This window comes from Glossina fuscipes, unplaced genomic scaffold (assembly GCF_014805625.2).
Source record: "Glossina fuscipes isolate IAEA_lab_2018 unplaced genomic scaffold, Yale_Gfus_2 61418, whole genome shotgun sequence".
NCBI lineage: Eukaryota > Metazoa > Arthropoda > Insecta > Diptera > Glossinidae > Glossina > Glossina fuscipes.
In genome coordinates, this window is record NW_024003633.1 from 218,448 (window position 1) to 235,497 (window position 17,050).

Here is a 17,050-nt window from a genome sequence, read left to right on the forward strand (position 1 = left end):
AATTCTTCAAAAGTGGCACGAGTCCTACAAAGTTTCTCTAACGTCTCCAACTTCCAACGCCTCCAATATATCTTCCAGTTTTCACAATGAGTGTGTTATCTGATTTAAATAATTATTTATTTTTCCCTAAGTTTTCCTTTTGAGATTCGTAAATAGATAGATAGTAGTCGCAGCGCTCCGGGTTTGAAGAAGGATGAGGCGGCGATCCGAGTTATGGATCATACAATTTTGTCGAATAAAGGGGGCGAAAATTTGGACAAAAAGTTTCTCAGACTCGAAATTTGAGGCAAAAGAGTAAATATATTGCTTATTTATATTTTTAGAATGGTAGCTTCACTTTTCGATTATAAATACTTCTCAAGATTTTTATTTCTATTCTGTTGTGACCATCGTCGTTGGATTCGTATGATCCCATTTAAAATCATGTTTTCGACAGAAAAAAAAGTAAGTATAACTTATCAGGCCTATGGAGAGTTTAAGGGCTATTTATATTTTTTATTTTTTTGGATATGGGTAGACATGAATTAAGCCAATGTAAAATGGCGTATATGTCCAGATCAGAGTAATTTTTTTTTAACAAAAACCATCAATTATATTCTTTCATTGTTTTAAATAAATACTGTAAATAGTCACCAAATCATCGAACTGGTGTGAAATTTTCACAGGTGTAATTTAGACTTTTTTATAGTGATGTCAAGACTCGCAATTTATTGGCTAATATATAATTATTTTTAAGGCATAGATAAAAAAGAATTAAGCAATTCATAATGCAAAGTGTAGTGAATGCACCATTTATTTGCGTAGCTGTTAGCACTTGAATGCGTAAGGCGGACGCATCTTCAGAATTTTACGATTATAACAGAGTGTGTACTCAGACACTAAATTCCAGAATTGCCACATATAACATCAAATACTAAAACACAATACAAGGTAATACGCGAGTCCACTGTAAGTTGTGAGTCTTGCTTTAATTGTAACGAAATCAAATTTCGTCTTTCTCTGCGCAATCCAGCTTACGAGGCGTATTACGCGACAAGGAAGGTGTTAATTGGAGGACCATTTGTATACAAAGGAATAAATTGAAATACATAACTAGAAATTTCAGGACGTGCTAACTTTCGCAGATTCAAATGAAAGGCAGCTGTTGCGCAAATTACATCAATTTGTGTTCAAAGATGCTGAAGATTTAAATGTAGATGCTGCTGAGGTGAAAGCCATCAAACGTCATTTTCTGAGCAAACACAGCTACAAATTGACCAAACGTAAATGACTGTTACTTACTGTTCTCCATTCATGGAATAAACATATTACAACTTTTAACAGCATTTGATAAAGTCAAATCTACTGCGCCAGGAGTAGTAAATGATTTATCACTTAGTTTCTTAGTAATTTATCCACATTCTTACTAAATTACTCTCTGACTATTGCGGTGTACAGTAAGCGATAAATATATCTCGAACAATTTCAAGTAGTTTAACTAATAAATTAATTTTGGAGATTAATGATAAAGACATTTCCTTTTCTTAATGTTTTAAAAATTTATAATTTAATTTTGGTTTACAAGACCCAGGTTGTATGTAATAGAAGTATTTATTTTTATTTCTAATCGGAAACATTTATTATCTGTATTATTACGATTAGAGTATTTAGTTTCAAGATTATTTTTTTTATTATATTTGTTTTTAAATATAATTTTAATAGGTTTTTAATATAATTTAAATTAATTAATTTATTTGTTAGAACAATATTTTTGCTAAGATGGCGCATATGCTTTTAATTCACAAACCCGTCGAAATTCCGGCTAAGAATGCCGAAGAAGAAAAAAATATAGGTGAAATTATGAGTATAGAAAATTAAAAAGAGAAACCAGTTGATATTATAAAGGCAGTTAGCTGCTTAAGATGCATAAAGCACTAAAAATTTCAAATAAATTGTTGTATAGGCTAAATATACTGAAAGATAGTCTAAGGATGTTAAACCTTCTGCACTTAAAAATTAGATGTTCGGTAGACTCAATAATGTTACATTCTTCGCAATTATTAGTGGAAGAGACTTAAATCATTTGAAGCATACCTTGTCATAAGTGTGATTACTCATGTAATTCATGTTTGTGTGTGAAAAAAAAGAGTAAATTTTGTAAAAAAGATGGTTACTCTTTTCTCTAGCTAAAACATGGTACTCGTCTTTCCATTCTTTTAAAATAACTTTTTGGATTAGCAGGAGAACCTGGTTAAAAGGATAGTTAATGGATAAAACCGTGCCATCAAACGAAATCTGCTCTTTCGTTGATATCAAATAAATTGTAAATTTCAAAAACGTACATGTTGTAAGGATCCTTATTCTTGTTTCGGATCAGAGCAGATTTGCTGTCAGAAAAACATGCAAATTTTCTAAATTTGTTCTCAATTGCAAAGAGGATTGGCTGTCTGATGGCCAGAAGTTCAATGAAGGTGGATGATAACTCTTGCAGAACTTTGAATGTTCCTAAAAGTAAATTTGGATACTCTATAACTGAGAAGCTAGAAATGTCCGAATTTACTGATCGATCCGTTGCATATATTTTGGAATTATTTATGTATGTTTAATTCCAGAACGAACTTTTTAGGAGTAATACGATTCCAAGACGTTATTGTTTTATCTTTATTCAAAATATTACTGAATTTTTTGTAACAGCTTGAGTAACTACTGAAGACATCATTATGTTTGGAGACAACTTTATCGAAAAAAGCAGGTTTTTAAAAATTTTTACTTTGAGAATTTCTTTTGCAGTTAAAAGGAATATTCTTTTTGCTACAGGAAGTTCATACGAAATGAAACGTAAGATTGATATTGGTGTCGAGGGCGACAGACCAGTACAGCGTCTTAGAATTGAGTGTTGGAAGGTTTATATTTTTTTAATTATGTACAGGGGAATTGCACGATGTGGAGTATGAATATTCAGTTGTCGACTGACAGTAGATTTATAGACATTTAAAGCTTTCTTTGGTGGGAGTCCATTTTTTAAATTGGTTAAAAGTTTGATAACATATGAGCCTGTGTAGCAAATTTCAAGAATTTCTCGGTAGTGGTCATTAAGGGTCAAACTTGAGTTGGTTATTCTACCTAGAAATTTGATAAAGGAAGATTGTTTGATTTTTGAGCCGTTAAGTGTGATGTAGAAAATTTTTTTACAGCCCTTAGCAAAACGAATGACTTGATTTTTCAGGATTGAAAAATAAATTTAAATCCGCCCATTCTTTGTAGAAACAATTCGATTTGATATTAAGGTTATAAACTGCTTCTACTAACGATTTTCCAACAGAAATAATTAAGAAATCATCAGCATATTGAAATAAATGGGTAATCCAATCGATGTAAACCGGCTGTATATAGATTAAAAAGTAGTGGACTGAGACGGCTACCTTGAGGTAGACCTCCACAAACTTCAACTGAATTTTAGCCCATCACAAGGGTTCGCGAAGAAAGGAAGTTTACAATCCACAAAATCGGGTAATCCAAGCAGGAGCCAACGTAGTGGAGACAGAAGAAACGACGAAGGTTCAAGAGACAGCACAAGTGATAGAGGAACCATTTAAGACGCCAGTACGTAAGTTAGATCTAACAAATATAAATAAGGTAACCCCAGGTATATTCATCGACGAGTTTTACAACAGCGGCCCGTCAACGTGGGCCCATGAGAGGCTCATCAAACAGTTGGAGAAGGTTAATGCCGAAAAAGAAGTATTGCAACGGTGCCTTGAAATTTACGACGACCAAAAGGTCGAACCCCAACCTGACAGCGTGGTGCCGGACGTAAAAGAACTTCGGGAAGTCGTTAGGAGTTTGACGCCAGAAAACAAAATAGTGCAAATGTGTTTCGACAAAGTCACCAATAATCAGGCAGTGTATTCGCGGAGGCCGATACACTAATTGGAGGTCATTGCGCCGACGAGGGGAAGAAAACAACTTTTGCTTACAAAACGATGCTCGTCTTCGCCGTTGGAAGCCTGACGACGGCGTTTAATATGATCTTAAGTGTGAAGCCCATCACACATCCGAATTCATTGGCAAAAGTACTAGCAGACGATATGAACCTGGCTAAACAAATTAAATTTTTGACCATAATACCGCATATGCTGAAGCTGTAAACAAATGACCCGCTGGAATCGTATTAATGTATGATTATCCTCCTCCTGCGGAGTTTAAGGGATAAAATAGAAAAAAAGAAAGATACAAACGACTGGACAATACGTACAAAATTCTACAAGCTACTTGACCCCACCAGTAAATTGTGGGCCTAACGAGGTACCGTTTTAACGATCGTAGCACCGCGGTATGTTCCAGATTTAGTTCAATTCTTCAACGACTCCATGCTAACCATCCTGCAAGCGGGAATTAAAGAAGGTGTATTTAAAAACGACGCCAAAGTTGCAAAGAAGACATGCGAAATCTTTAATGTGATAACAGATTTCGTAAATATATTTAATCGGAGCTCCATAACGGAATTGCAGGGTAAGCCAAGACCTTCTCGAGGGATATTTCCTAAATATCTCCATATCGAAACGAAAGAAAACCAGATCGCCCGTCGAGATCGTGTAGTTGTGTAACCGCCTAAGGAACCTGCAGATCTTCAAATCCAAGAGTGCATTTAAAACAGACGATGATTACGGCTGAATAAACACAATGAGTTGCGAAATCGTGAAAGAGCCTGAAGAAGACTACACACCATTCGGGCTCGATGGAAAGGTATTTAAAAATCTCCGCGGACTCCAACTCATATATCGCGAGATAAGATACCTGCGGTTGTTCACGGCTTTCGGAGTAGAACGCTGCATCCGGGAACAATTAAATCGCCGTCACTGCTTGCGAGACATGACGTAGAAGGAGGACAACATTTACGAGGAGATGATGGGTGAAAAGATTGCGAAAGACCCCATAAACAAATAGTCAATATATCAAGCCGGTGTTCCCGAAAATAGGAGTAAACGAAGCATTCGACCATGCATACGAAATTTTTTACTCAGCGATGGATCAGTGTTTCGTGGAACCGTGATCCAACAACACAAGTACAGCTTTACCCGTTCTGGGACTTGTTGATGAAGTTGCGCGAACCTTTCGCCTGATGAGCAATGGCAACTCAGCTCGATTATGCTACATATATAAGTAGCCACCGATATATTGCTATTGTTTTGTGAAGATTTCGACTTTCGATAACTCATATTAGTGCTAAAGAGAACTTAAATAAAATATATCGACTGCTGGGGCGAACACGGGTTAATCGTTTCTTAATGGACTTATATGGCAAAATGAAAATAAATGGCAACCAAAGGTAATTTGATTATTATTTAACTTTAATCATTTTTCTCGTAATTTAATATTGCCATTCTTGACATTCAGATCGTTGCGTATATGTTTGAAAATATTTGCATACTATGCGCAAAATACATATTTCTATTAAATAAATGTAACTAAATGTTACGGACGGTTCTTGTATCATCGCTACAAATAAAATATGCAATATAATAACCCATAACATCTTCATTAGAAAAGTCAAATTTATGCACGATTATTGAGTTTACGTGATTGTTACTTAACAAATAATCTAAGAATAAAAAAAGAAGCTATTAATAATTATTATAATGTTTCACTAAGTTAGCATCAACCCACATAATGAAGTGTCATTACGTATATTTTAAAGTTTGTAATAATTGAACATATACAAAACTGGAACTTCCACTTTTTTGACGCATTATATGCAAAAAGTTTGATAACATATTTTTCTCTAGGAAAAAGCTAGAAAAAGGAAAATAATTAATACATAATTATAAAGAGTGAGTGATTAAGCGCTGCTTACTGGAAAACCGAACTGCTATACTTCTCTTCTACCAGTAAACCCCTATTACACTCGGATACCGCTGTATTTCTTTCTAAAATACTAGATAAATATTTTAGATGTTCCAACGATAAACGGTTTTTGGTTTCTTCCAAGCGCCACTAAACCAACTCCGACTCCGAAACATTTTTCTTTTCGAGTTTTTGGGCAATTTTCACTAGTTTCTTTTTCCTATTAATATCGTTTCAATTTTTCCGTCTTCTAACCACAAATGCAATCTTATAATTTTAATCCGAAAACGTTCTTCAAATTACAGCTTTTTTACTTGATTTTAATAATTGCGTTTATTCAAAAAAAAATTTTTACATCTTTTCCTAAATAATTTAATATTTTTTCTTGGGAAAACAGCTGATCATGGTATTGCACGACCAATTTGTTTGTTTATAAATTGATAATTTTTTTTTTTTTTTTTTTGTTTGTTTAGAGATGGATTGGACCAGTTAAGTATGTTGAACTTAGTCCATCTCCTTGTTCAACATACCAAAAAAAAAACAAAAAAAGACCAGTTAAGTTAATGTTAGATCCATAATCCAGAAACGAAGTTGAGAGCGATTGATGAAAAAATTTAAGCATAGGTAGACTGATGTGGCAGAGTGTTCGCAATTAGAGGCTCTGTTCCGCTGTCAATCCATAAATCACCGTCCTTGTTACTGTACTGCCAAGATCCGGATAATAATGCCGATAAAAGAAAAAGTGTAGGCGATTCGTGATTGTAATAGAAATACTAAATGTAAAATTAGAATGAAAACTCAGCTGATTTGATAAAGGCAGTCAGTTGCTTCAAATGCCTAAAGTTACCAGCACGAAAAATTTCATATAGATTGTTATACAGGTTAAATATACTGAAAGATTGTCTAAGGATGTCAAACCTCCTGCACTCAAAAATAAGGTGCTCGGCAGACTCAGTAATATTGCAATCCTCACAGATGTCAGAGGAGGAGACTTTGATCATTTTAAAATAGACCTTGTCGTAGGTGTGATTACTCATAAGACGGTGAAGAACTTTAAATTCCCATGTTGTGAATTTTCCTTTAGGTAGAAGCGTGGGTGTCAAAAAAGGGTAAATTTTGTAGAACAGCCGGTCACTTTTTTCTCTAGCTAAAACATGATACTCATCTTTCCATTCTTTTATGATGAGTTTTTTGACTAGCAGAAAAGCTTCGCTGGGGGGGTAGTTTATGGACAAAACTGTACCATCGAACCTAGCTTGACGAGCATGGAAGTCAGCTTTTTCATTGATACTAAAACCGCAGTGACCTGGGATCCAGATGATGTGGCATTTCAATACTTGCGTCTTTTAAAAGGTTGTAGATATCGAAGACATACTTATTGAATGGGTCTTTGTTCTTGATTAAAATTAGAGCAGATTTGCTGTCAGAGAAAACTACAAATTTTTTCAGCTTAATTTCAGATGCGTGGATGATTGCTTGTCTGATGGCCAGAAGTTCAATGAAAGTGGATGATAGTTCTTGTAGAACTTTAAATTTTCCTATAAGTAAGTTTGGGTATTCAATAATTGAAAAACTAGAGATGTCCGAATTGATAGATCCATCCGTTGCGTATATTTTGAAGTTATTTTCGACGAAGTGGTTAAGTTTTTGCAGACAAGCGATTCGAAGACAAGACCCTGATCGATTTTTTTTTGAGTTTGTGATTGAATTAAGTAAGTTTAATTCAACTACGCATTTATCATGAATAATATTATTCCAGGAGGGTATTGAGTTAACTTTATTGAAGATGTTACTGAATTTTTTGAAGCAGTTAGAGTAACTACTGATGACATGATTGTGTCTGGAAGCGACCTCGTCAAAGAAGGCAGGTTTGAAGATTTTTACCTTGAGAAGCTCTTTTGCAGTTACAAGATAAATTCTCTTAGCAACGGGGAGTTCATAAGAGATGGAACGTAAAATTGATGTTGGTGTTGAGGGGGACAAACCGCTACAACGTCTTAGGATTGAGTGTTGAAGGGTTTGTATTTTTTTTAATGTATACGCAGGAGCGTTACACGATGTAGAGTAGGGATATTCAATTTTGGATCTAACAATAGATTTGTAAACGTTTAATGCTTTCCTAGGTGGGAGTCCGGTGTGAATGTTGGTCAGAAGTTTGATGACATTTGAGCCTGTGTTGCAATTTTCGAGGCTATCCTTGTAATGCTCATGCGTGGTTAAACTTGAGTTGATTATTCTGCCCAAAAATTTAAAAGAGGAAGACGGACTGATTTTTATACCATTGATTGTAATGTAAGAAATTTTTTTGGGACCCTTAGCAAAGCGAACGACTTTTGATTTTTCCGGGTTGAAAGTTAGATTTAAGTCTGCACAAAGTTTGTGAAAAAGATTGGCTTTAGTGTCGAGGTTACGGACTGCTTCCATTAATGATTTTCCAGCAGAGATGATGAGGAAATCGTCAGCATATTGAAATAAATGGGTAGAATTGTCCTGTAATTGATGTAAACCGGCTGTGTATAAATTGGAGAGAACTGGGCTGAGACAGCTACCTTGAGGTAAGCCTCCACAAACTTCGACTGTATGTGAATCTAATACGAGAGTTCTCGAGGAAAGAAAGTTGAGAACCCAATGCCTATTTTGTGTCGGGATTCTAAAATCAGATAGAATTTGGTCCAGTTTCGCTAAGTTTACACAGTCGTAAGCTTTATTAATGTCTAAGCAAAGCATGACTATCTGGTTCCCATTTGCTTTTTCATTTGCAATTGTGAAAAGGACTTCATTAAGGCACATACCGGTGGAGATATTTTTTTGGTAAGCAAAGGACCTTGACGGGAGAAGGTGTGAGTGATTTAGGAATTTTGTTAGTCTTTCTTTAATCATTTGGTTGGTAATTTTTAAAAGAACAGGCAAGAGGGATATGGGTCTGAAGTTGGTGAATATTTCAAGATCTTTTCCGGGTTTAGGAATGGGCACTATTTTAATTGTACGCCAAACGGTGGGAAACGAGTTGGTCATCCAGCGCTCATTTATAGCAGATAGCAGGGTTAGAAGGCTTGGCATGGGAAGGACCTTTGTCATTTCATATTTGATTCCGTCATGGCCTGCTGCTGTGGACTTCTTTTTCGACTTAAGGACGTGCATGAGTTCATCAAGGGAGAATGGAGGGATGTTTTCCATCCGAGAGTTAAGTAAGGAGGTTTGGAGACCACATGTCGAGGGAACTTGAGCTTTCAGCCATTCAAGGTAGGATTTGTTGTTGAGATCATCCCAAATGGGGTGCTTGTATTTCTTTTTTGTGGTGCGATGACCATTTAAAAATTTCCAGAATGGCTTTGTATTGCTATTTGAGCATAGCTCTTCGATAACGAGGGCTCGATGGCATCTTTTGGCTTTTCTAATCGATTTCTTCCATTCTTTTTGTGATAACTTGAAATCTTCAAAATTAGAAATATTGGGGTATTTGGAAAATTTTTGTTTAGCAGCCTGTAATTTACGGAATTGTGAAGTGAGCAGCTCGTTCCACCAAGGTTTTGGTGAGTAGGAATTCGAGATTTGGATGTCGGATTTGGCGTTAATTATTTCTTGTTGAAATGAGCACTGGATAGATTCGACCTGTGGCTCAAGACATACGTGAATAAGATTATTTAGGAGTTTTTTCCTCGAGATAAAGTCATTTATCTTGTACGAGGTAATAGAGGTGGCATTAAAGAGAATAGGAAGGTGGTGGCTGTTTCCCAGGAAAATTTCTTTTTTAACCTCCCGTTTGAATGTGAGATGGGTTGCGTTAGTGAAAGTAAGATCCAACACGCTACCACAATTGTTGGTCATAGAGTGAAAATAGGTTGGTGAATTATCATTCAGACAATAGAAGTTACTAGCTTTAATGATTTCTTGCAAGGCTTTGCCTTTATTGTTTGACACGGAGTCACCAAAGCAAGGGTGTCTTGCATTGAAATCTCCTGCAATTATGACATTGTGGAAACTATTGAGCATATCACAGAGACGATTAAAGTCATCCCGGAAAGATTGAATGGGGATGTTGGGCTGGGATGGGAAGCAGCAATGACGATATTAGGTTTTAGACAAGAGGTTTTGATAATGACTATGTCAGCAGTCGATTTAAATGGGATTTGTTTGAAGGATATGCCTTTTCTGGCAAGGATGGCAACACCTCCATAGCCGTCACTTCTACATTTATAAGCGGAGTTGTAATTTGAGATTTTGAGATCGGAAATTTTTTCATCGGACAGAAAGATTTCACTCAAGATGGCGAAATCAGTTCGGTTGGAATTTATGAAAAAATCAAGAGAATGGGCATTACGCCTGAAGCTTTGTATGTTATACTGTAGGAAGGACGTCATGAGAAATGTTAGAACATGATAGGGCCGACCCAGATGTACCTTGTTTTAAAAGATCAATTTTTGATTTAAGGGAACTTATTTCTGTTTGGATGGTTTTAAGCATATCTTCTTGAGAAGAGATGGAGAGAATCTTGAAAATCTTTTCCAGAATTATCTCCATTTCAGTGGATTTATGGTAATTGATGAAAGTATACATTTCAGGGGACGGGGTAGGTTTTTTTGGCTCCTGCGACTTGTTACTGTAAGTCGAGGGCGTCTTGAGAGACATTCTATGCAAGGACTTGGGAATACTTGTTTTATTTTTTAAAACTGCATTGAAGTTTTTGTTAATTAAAATATTATTTGTATCAATAGTAGGGTCTCTGATATTGGTAGGAGCATTGCTGTCCTTCATTGCTGGGAAGTTTACGTCATAGTTTTCAAGTAAATTGTATGGGTTGTTAGAGAATTTCTCTTTGTATTCTCTAAAAGATAAGTTCTGAATGGTTAAAATTTTTTTTAAATTTTCCTCTTTCTTTCTTTTTGGACACTCTCGAAATGTTACGTTGTGGTCCAGCGACCCGCAACCTAGACATTTGATTGAGAGGCATGAGTCCGTAGGACAGGCCGGTGACTTGCCACAGTTCAGGCATCTGTTTTCCTTACTTTTGCAGAATTTGGCGATGTGACCAAATCGGCCGCAATTATAGCAGAGCCTGACGGAAGGAATGAAGTAGTCAACTGGAATATTGCAATAGTTGAATTTTATACTCTTGGGAATTAGTTTACCCTTGAAACCAATTTTTAGGCTGCTTGTTGGGATGAACATTTCTCTGTCTGCAGGGTCTCTTCTGAGGATTCTTGTAAAAGAAATGATTTCAATATCAGAGGTAGCTGAGTTGAGAAAGTCCTCTTCCTTAATTGAAGGTGGAATGTTTTTTACGATCCCAAATTTTTCTGTGAAAATTCTAGGGATGTAGGCCTTGCAAGACTTTGGACCAAAATCATTGTTTATTATAAAGTTGTTGGCATCAACCGCAGTGGCAAAACCAAGTTTGGCTTTGCCATTGTGATGGTTTTGATATTAATCAAACCATCCAATTTGAGATCTTTGATGTGTTCGAAAAAAAATAAATCTGAGTTAAGGCGAAAAGGTTTCTCTGGGTTATTGTTGCATACTTCAATGAATACGTAGCACTCACCGGTCGTGTCGTCACTATAACGATTTGGACTAGTTGGGTCAGAGCTCTTTCCTTTTATGGGACTACTATTATTGTTACTGTTCACAGAGCTGTCTTTATTGGGAGGCTTATTCCTAGAGGGAGCGATCGGGGACTTTAAGGAGGTGTTATTGACATCCTCAGTCAAGTCTTTTACAGATGAATTGTTCTTATCAGAGATGATCTTTTTGAGACCTTCGTTCTGGGCTGTGATTCTTCTTTTAAATGAACCCTTGCTATGCGTGATTCGAACAAAATTTTCGAAATCATCATCGTTTGATAACATGTTTGAGAGCCTCACCCCCTTGAGGGGCGGGCGACTTTTAGGTTTCGTGCTAGATTAAAGGCAAGAGAAAAGGATCAACTGACTTACCGAGAAAAGAAGGGATATGGAAATCAGCCGTTTTTGGTGGAACCGACAGAAACAGAGAAGCACAAAGCCTTGTAAGTTAAAGCAGTTTTAAGAATTTGACAGGAATCGCCGCTACTTGATGTCCAATGTACGGGTGAGTTGACGAAGTGAGTCTTGTCAGGATGAGGTTGAAGACAGCAGGTGGTGCTGCGCAATTTGCGGAGAAGCACAAGGACGTCGAAGCCTTTGTTGATTTTGTTTAAATGCCGCAACTTCACTATATATATTTTCACTACTTCAAGAGTTTTCAGAAACAAAAAAAAAAAAGGAGAATTTTTTTCTTTTTTTTGTTGAACAAAAATTTGTTTTTCAAGAATTTTCTGCAAGAAAGCGTCTTATTTCATGCAGAGTTACCGAGCGAATCTTTATAAATTGATAATGAACCGAGTGGATATCTACCATTTGCTTCTGAACTTATAAATCGAAAATAAACCGAGACGCAACCAATAGTTGTGTTTATAAATTGAAGATAAACCATCTTTTTTCAACAAAGCAAATCATCTGCTGTTGATTTGCTGAATAGAGAAGAAGACGAAATCTTATTATGAAACATGGTTTTACAAAGATTAACGAAAGCTCTCCTTGTGACACTGCCAGTTGCCAGACGTAAAGATAAAATGTGAGTAACATTAATCAAACAACTGCGATATTTATTTCATTTACTAGGTATCCATGTGCTTGTACAATTGGGCTTCTACTATGGATTATGGAAAATTTTTATGGCCTTATTTGGTATATCGAAAGCAGCGCTCCTCTTACCGTTAGCTTATACTTTATTAAATCTTATTTGATTTTTTTCTCTAGTATGCCTACATGCTTATATAAATATAAAAATCAATTTTCACAATTAAATTGCTTTTCGTACAATATACTTTCGGGTCGTACAATATACTTTCGGGTCGTACAATATACTTTTTTGGTCGTACAATATATTTTCGGGTGTTAATAACATGAGAGATAAATCTTGCTTTCATAATAGTAAATGCTTCTAAGTGCATTTATTTATAATATCTTGTTAAATAAGTAATTATAAGTCAAGACCAAAAAAACAAGTCTGCGAAAAGAATTTCGAATTTTAATTAAAGTTACAAAAGCTTTCATTTCCCTGCTTTCCGGTGGTGGGGAGAACAATATAACCAGTGGAACCTAGAGAATCTCCTGTAAAAAAAAACATCTTTTACGAATTATATGAAGACTTTTTCTTGTTAGAAATGGATCTTATTGAACCAATAAACTTCACAATTGACGAAACTCAAATATGTTAATAACGTAATAATTTCCGTACATTTGACTTTAAATAAGCAATAACCGTCAAAAAAGCTGAATTGGCTATCTTCACACACAATGCAATCACCAGCATCCCATCAGAGAAAGATCTCTGGTTTCGTCAGTTAATCGCAGAAGTTACAGAAACTATGATAAAAAAGTGTTATGACATGTGACTGTGCATCAGGTCTGGATGGGAGAATTGAAAGAAATTTTACAGCAGTGATAAGCCCTTCAAATATGATCAAAACAAAAACTAAAAAAACAGTGTAAAACAATTACAAAGTTTTAGCCACAAAATTAAGCAGAGACCACTCACTATGATGTATTTCTAATAACACGAGAAACTTGTCTGCTTTATAAAAAATCTGTTATTTACATAGAACATATTTTCATAAAACATTCAATAAAAAATATTAAACTTAGTCAGCTGTTGATTCTTATTAAATATCAAATATGCAAATTATTTGTAAAAAAAAAAATTTTTTTTTACTTCACACGTACATTAATCAATATTTAAAAAAACAAAAAGAAAATAATACCATTTATTAATTCATTTATTTGAAAATAAAAATTAAAAAAATTTTCTTCACATGTATTTAAATAATGTACGAAATGGAGACACAGAGATATTTCATATTTAAAACAATGCATTATTTAAAAAAAAAAAAAAGCCAGCAACAAAAGAAAATGTAATCAATATTTAATCTTAAATTTATAAGGAAAAGAAAGACATTGATACAATAATGAAATAATAATAATAAGAATTTAATAACAATCTTGCAAATGTTATCGATTTAAATAATTATAATATTCTTAAATTATTTAAAACGAATCACTGTAAATATCACAATTGTGACAAAAGGCTCCGGCTATAATAAAAGTGTACTAAGAAGAATAGTGTTGACAGAATACCCTTTATTAGCAGGTCACTCGAAATGGGCGAATATAAAACACATTAAGGCAGAGAAAGATGGACAAAAAGATGATGATAATAATGGGGATCAGTATTTAGTACAATATTTTCCCTTGTCTTTATCGTCATGGCTAACATAAGATATTTAGCGGCATAAGGGGCTAAAGTAATCTCAACGCCGTCGAGTGATATACAGGACTGTACAGATGTGGCTAGTGACGAAGAAACGCTAATGGTATTCTCAACATTAGGAGGCGGTCTAACAGCACTCGATCCGATAACAAGTGAAATACGTTGGATTATTACTGATGGTAAGGAAATGCGTGTGTTTTGGTGTTTGCACCAACATGTCATATGTATACGCAGTCATTAACAAGCATTTAAACGCACACATTTATATAACGTAGTATATTGTTGTTATTGTTCAAATATATTATGTTTTCTCCTGATAAATGTTTTATAAAGAGGTTTCAACATTGGACTATTCCCTTTAGCAATCTATTCATAAAGAAAAAAAAAGATTCATCTTACGAAGAAACCCTATGACTATGATATCAATTAAAGTCGTCAATTTCTACTTTTAAGCTCAAATGTAAAGATTAGCGTCTGCGATATCATTCTCGTATTCAAAAACTTTCTATTCTAGAAAAAGACAATGAATTAGAAACCAAAGCCATTCAAACCATCTGAGAAAATACAAATTCCATACAATTGAGAATGTTTGAATAAATTTCTTTACATGTATTGTGCCGATTTAGAGAATAAGCGTATACAATTATCAAGAATTTTGCATGTATTGTGCCGATTTAGAGAATAAACGCATATTCGTACTCAATCATTCAACAGGTCTTTGTAAAAAAGACATCGATGCGTGATTCGATTAAGGTTGTATGTGCATTTTCACAGAGATGTATCAACACAACGAGTGTTCTATTTAGTCTCGGTTTAGAAGAAGGTCTCGATGACGAGATAATTAGTGATGAAGAAAATCCTGCCGAAATTAAAGAGGAATCAAAAAATAAAGCCTATAAAAGATCGCTCTAAGAACGATCACGTTCTCAATCTGCTGAGAGGTCATGATATAATGTACGACCCAGTGATTACTACGCCGGATTGGAGCGCAATAATCAATCATAAATATGGAGACGCCGGCGCTACTACCTGTCCTCCGTGAGCGGAAGCTTAGCTAGCGTTAATATGGACGTACAAGGTCCAACGTCAAGTCATGTAATTTTAGAGCCAAGTCAAAGCAACGAAACAGAAGAGAACGACGGCAATGAGGATGAAAAGTTGGCTAAGATACATGAATTGAGGTAAGTTTCCACAACAGAGTCATTTTAAGTGAACGTAGCGACCGCTTTAATTTACATAGGATGGCAATTTTGGAAAGTATCATAGCAACCTTTCCACTATACCTTTAATACAAGTTATACTTATGTTAACCACGGACTTAAATGGAAATAATGAGCGTGATCAGAAAATACTGAACGATTTACTAACAGCCAAATCCTAAAATGCTACAAAGTGATATGAGGGATGAACATAAAGAGGAGCCAGATGTTAGTAATGAAAGCTTTGCAAATATCATTAGTCCCGCTAATCGAGAGAACAGGGATGGCAATCAATAGCACAAAACATAAAAATAAAACAATGTTTTAATAGCTTTATGTTGTTTTGAATTTATGGCGCCTGTTAATCACTACAACTTTCTATTTTTACGAAATTTTTCGATTTTGTCAGTTTTATATATTAATCAAAAATATCCATTTTTTTACTTTGGTAAAGCTTTTAGTAATTAAGAAGTACGACTGAATTTTGAATAGCAGTAAAAATTTGCATTATTACTAAGGCTAATAATAAAAATTAGACGTGTAGTCAAAATTTACGAAAGAAAAGTTTTGCGGAAATTAGTGAAAATGGCTTTCGTCAAAGTAGTTTGGTTTCGCAAAATCAGCTCTTGTGTGGATAAGCAGTCCAGACGTTGGGATTTTGATAAACCTGGTGAATTCCGCTATTTTTTCAAAGTGTAGTAGGGTATGTGACACGAAACAAAATAATGTCGATTTCTTTAAGTGTAAAATAGTTTTCTGCATTAAGCAGTTATTTTTCATTTCTCTGCACACAATCTGCATGCAATAACAACAACAACTTATATATGTTCTCGGTTCTTAACGCATTTTTTATCGTATTTTATTAAATTGTTTGTTTTAAAGATTTTATTTTCAGCATTATTCATATTTTTTGGAAGCGACTGTGTGTTCTCCCCGTTCTCCATAGATACTTTTTTTATAAGCCATGTAAACGATTTTGAAAAAAAATAGCCAACGGCTTTTGGCAAGCTCAAAAAGAAGTGGTTTTAATTGAAAAATTGAGAAATTAAACAAAATCTATTACAAAATATTAGATAAAAATTGCGAAATAAAAATATAAAAACGCACCTATAGTTTTTTTAAATATATATCAAATTAAGTGTATTAACATTTTTAAATATATCTCGAATTTTGTTAATAAGTATATTGAGTGGTAAGCGCATTTTTCATTGTTTACAATTTGATATGCTATCAAGCAGACCCATCTGAGGAGCACATAGTTTCCTGCGGAGAGGCACAAAGATGTTGAGACTCTTGTTGATTATGTTTAATTGTCGGACTTATAGATTCAAAGCGGGATTAGAAATTGTCAGAAGTTTAAACACTTCGCTATATAGGTTTTTCAATAGTTCATAATAGTTTATGAAAAAGAATTTTTTTTTTTTAATTTTAACATAATTTCTGCACCGAAAAAAAGGACAATTTTCGTTATATTTTTCCGGTTATTCCAAGCAAAAATGTAAACAAACAAATTTTGTCTCTGACCTTTAGTAGCAGAGCAAACAATATTGCTTTAAAAATAGAAAATAAAGGGTGAATTGTGCAATAAAAGATTTGTTTGAAGCTAAAGACGTTTGCAAATGACGAAATAAGAATTTAGAATTTGAAAATAAAACTCTTATAATCTTTGCTAACGAATATAAACTTAATATTTATTTAAACAATCATTACAATGCTAACCACACTTACTTTAATAAAATAAA

The 17,050-nt window shown here is 34.5% G+C and overlaps 1 long non-coding RNA gene across 1 annotated transcript; it reads right to left on the reverse strand.

The window, feature by feature from the left end:
- Nucleotides 1–5,074: 5,074 nt before the first annotated feature.
- Nucleotides 5,075–6,381, reverse strand: LOC119643614. Its single transcript, XR_005248349.1, has 3 exons — nucleotides 5,834–6,381; nucleotides 5,647–5,772; nucleotides 5,075–5,581 (listed from the first exon to the last, which is right to left on the reverse strand). It is a non-coding gene; the product is annotated as an uncharacterized LOC119643614 (long non-coding RNA).
- Nucleotides 6,382–17,050: the final 10,669 nt, after the last annotated feature.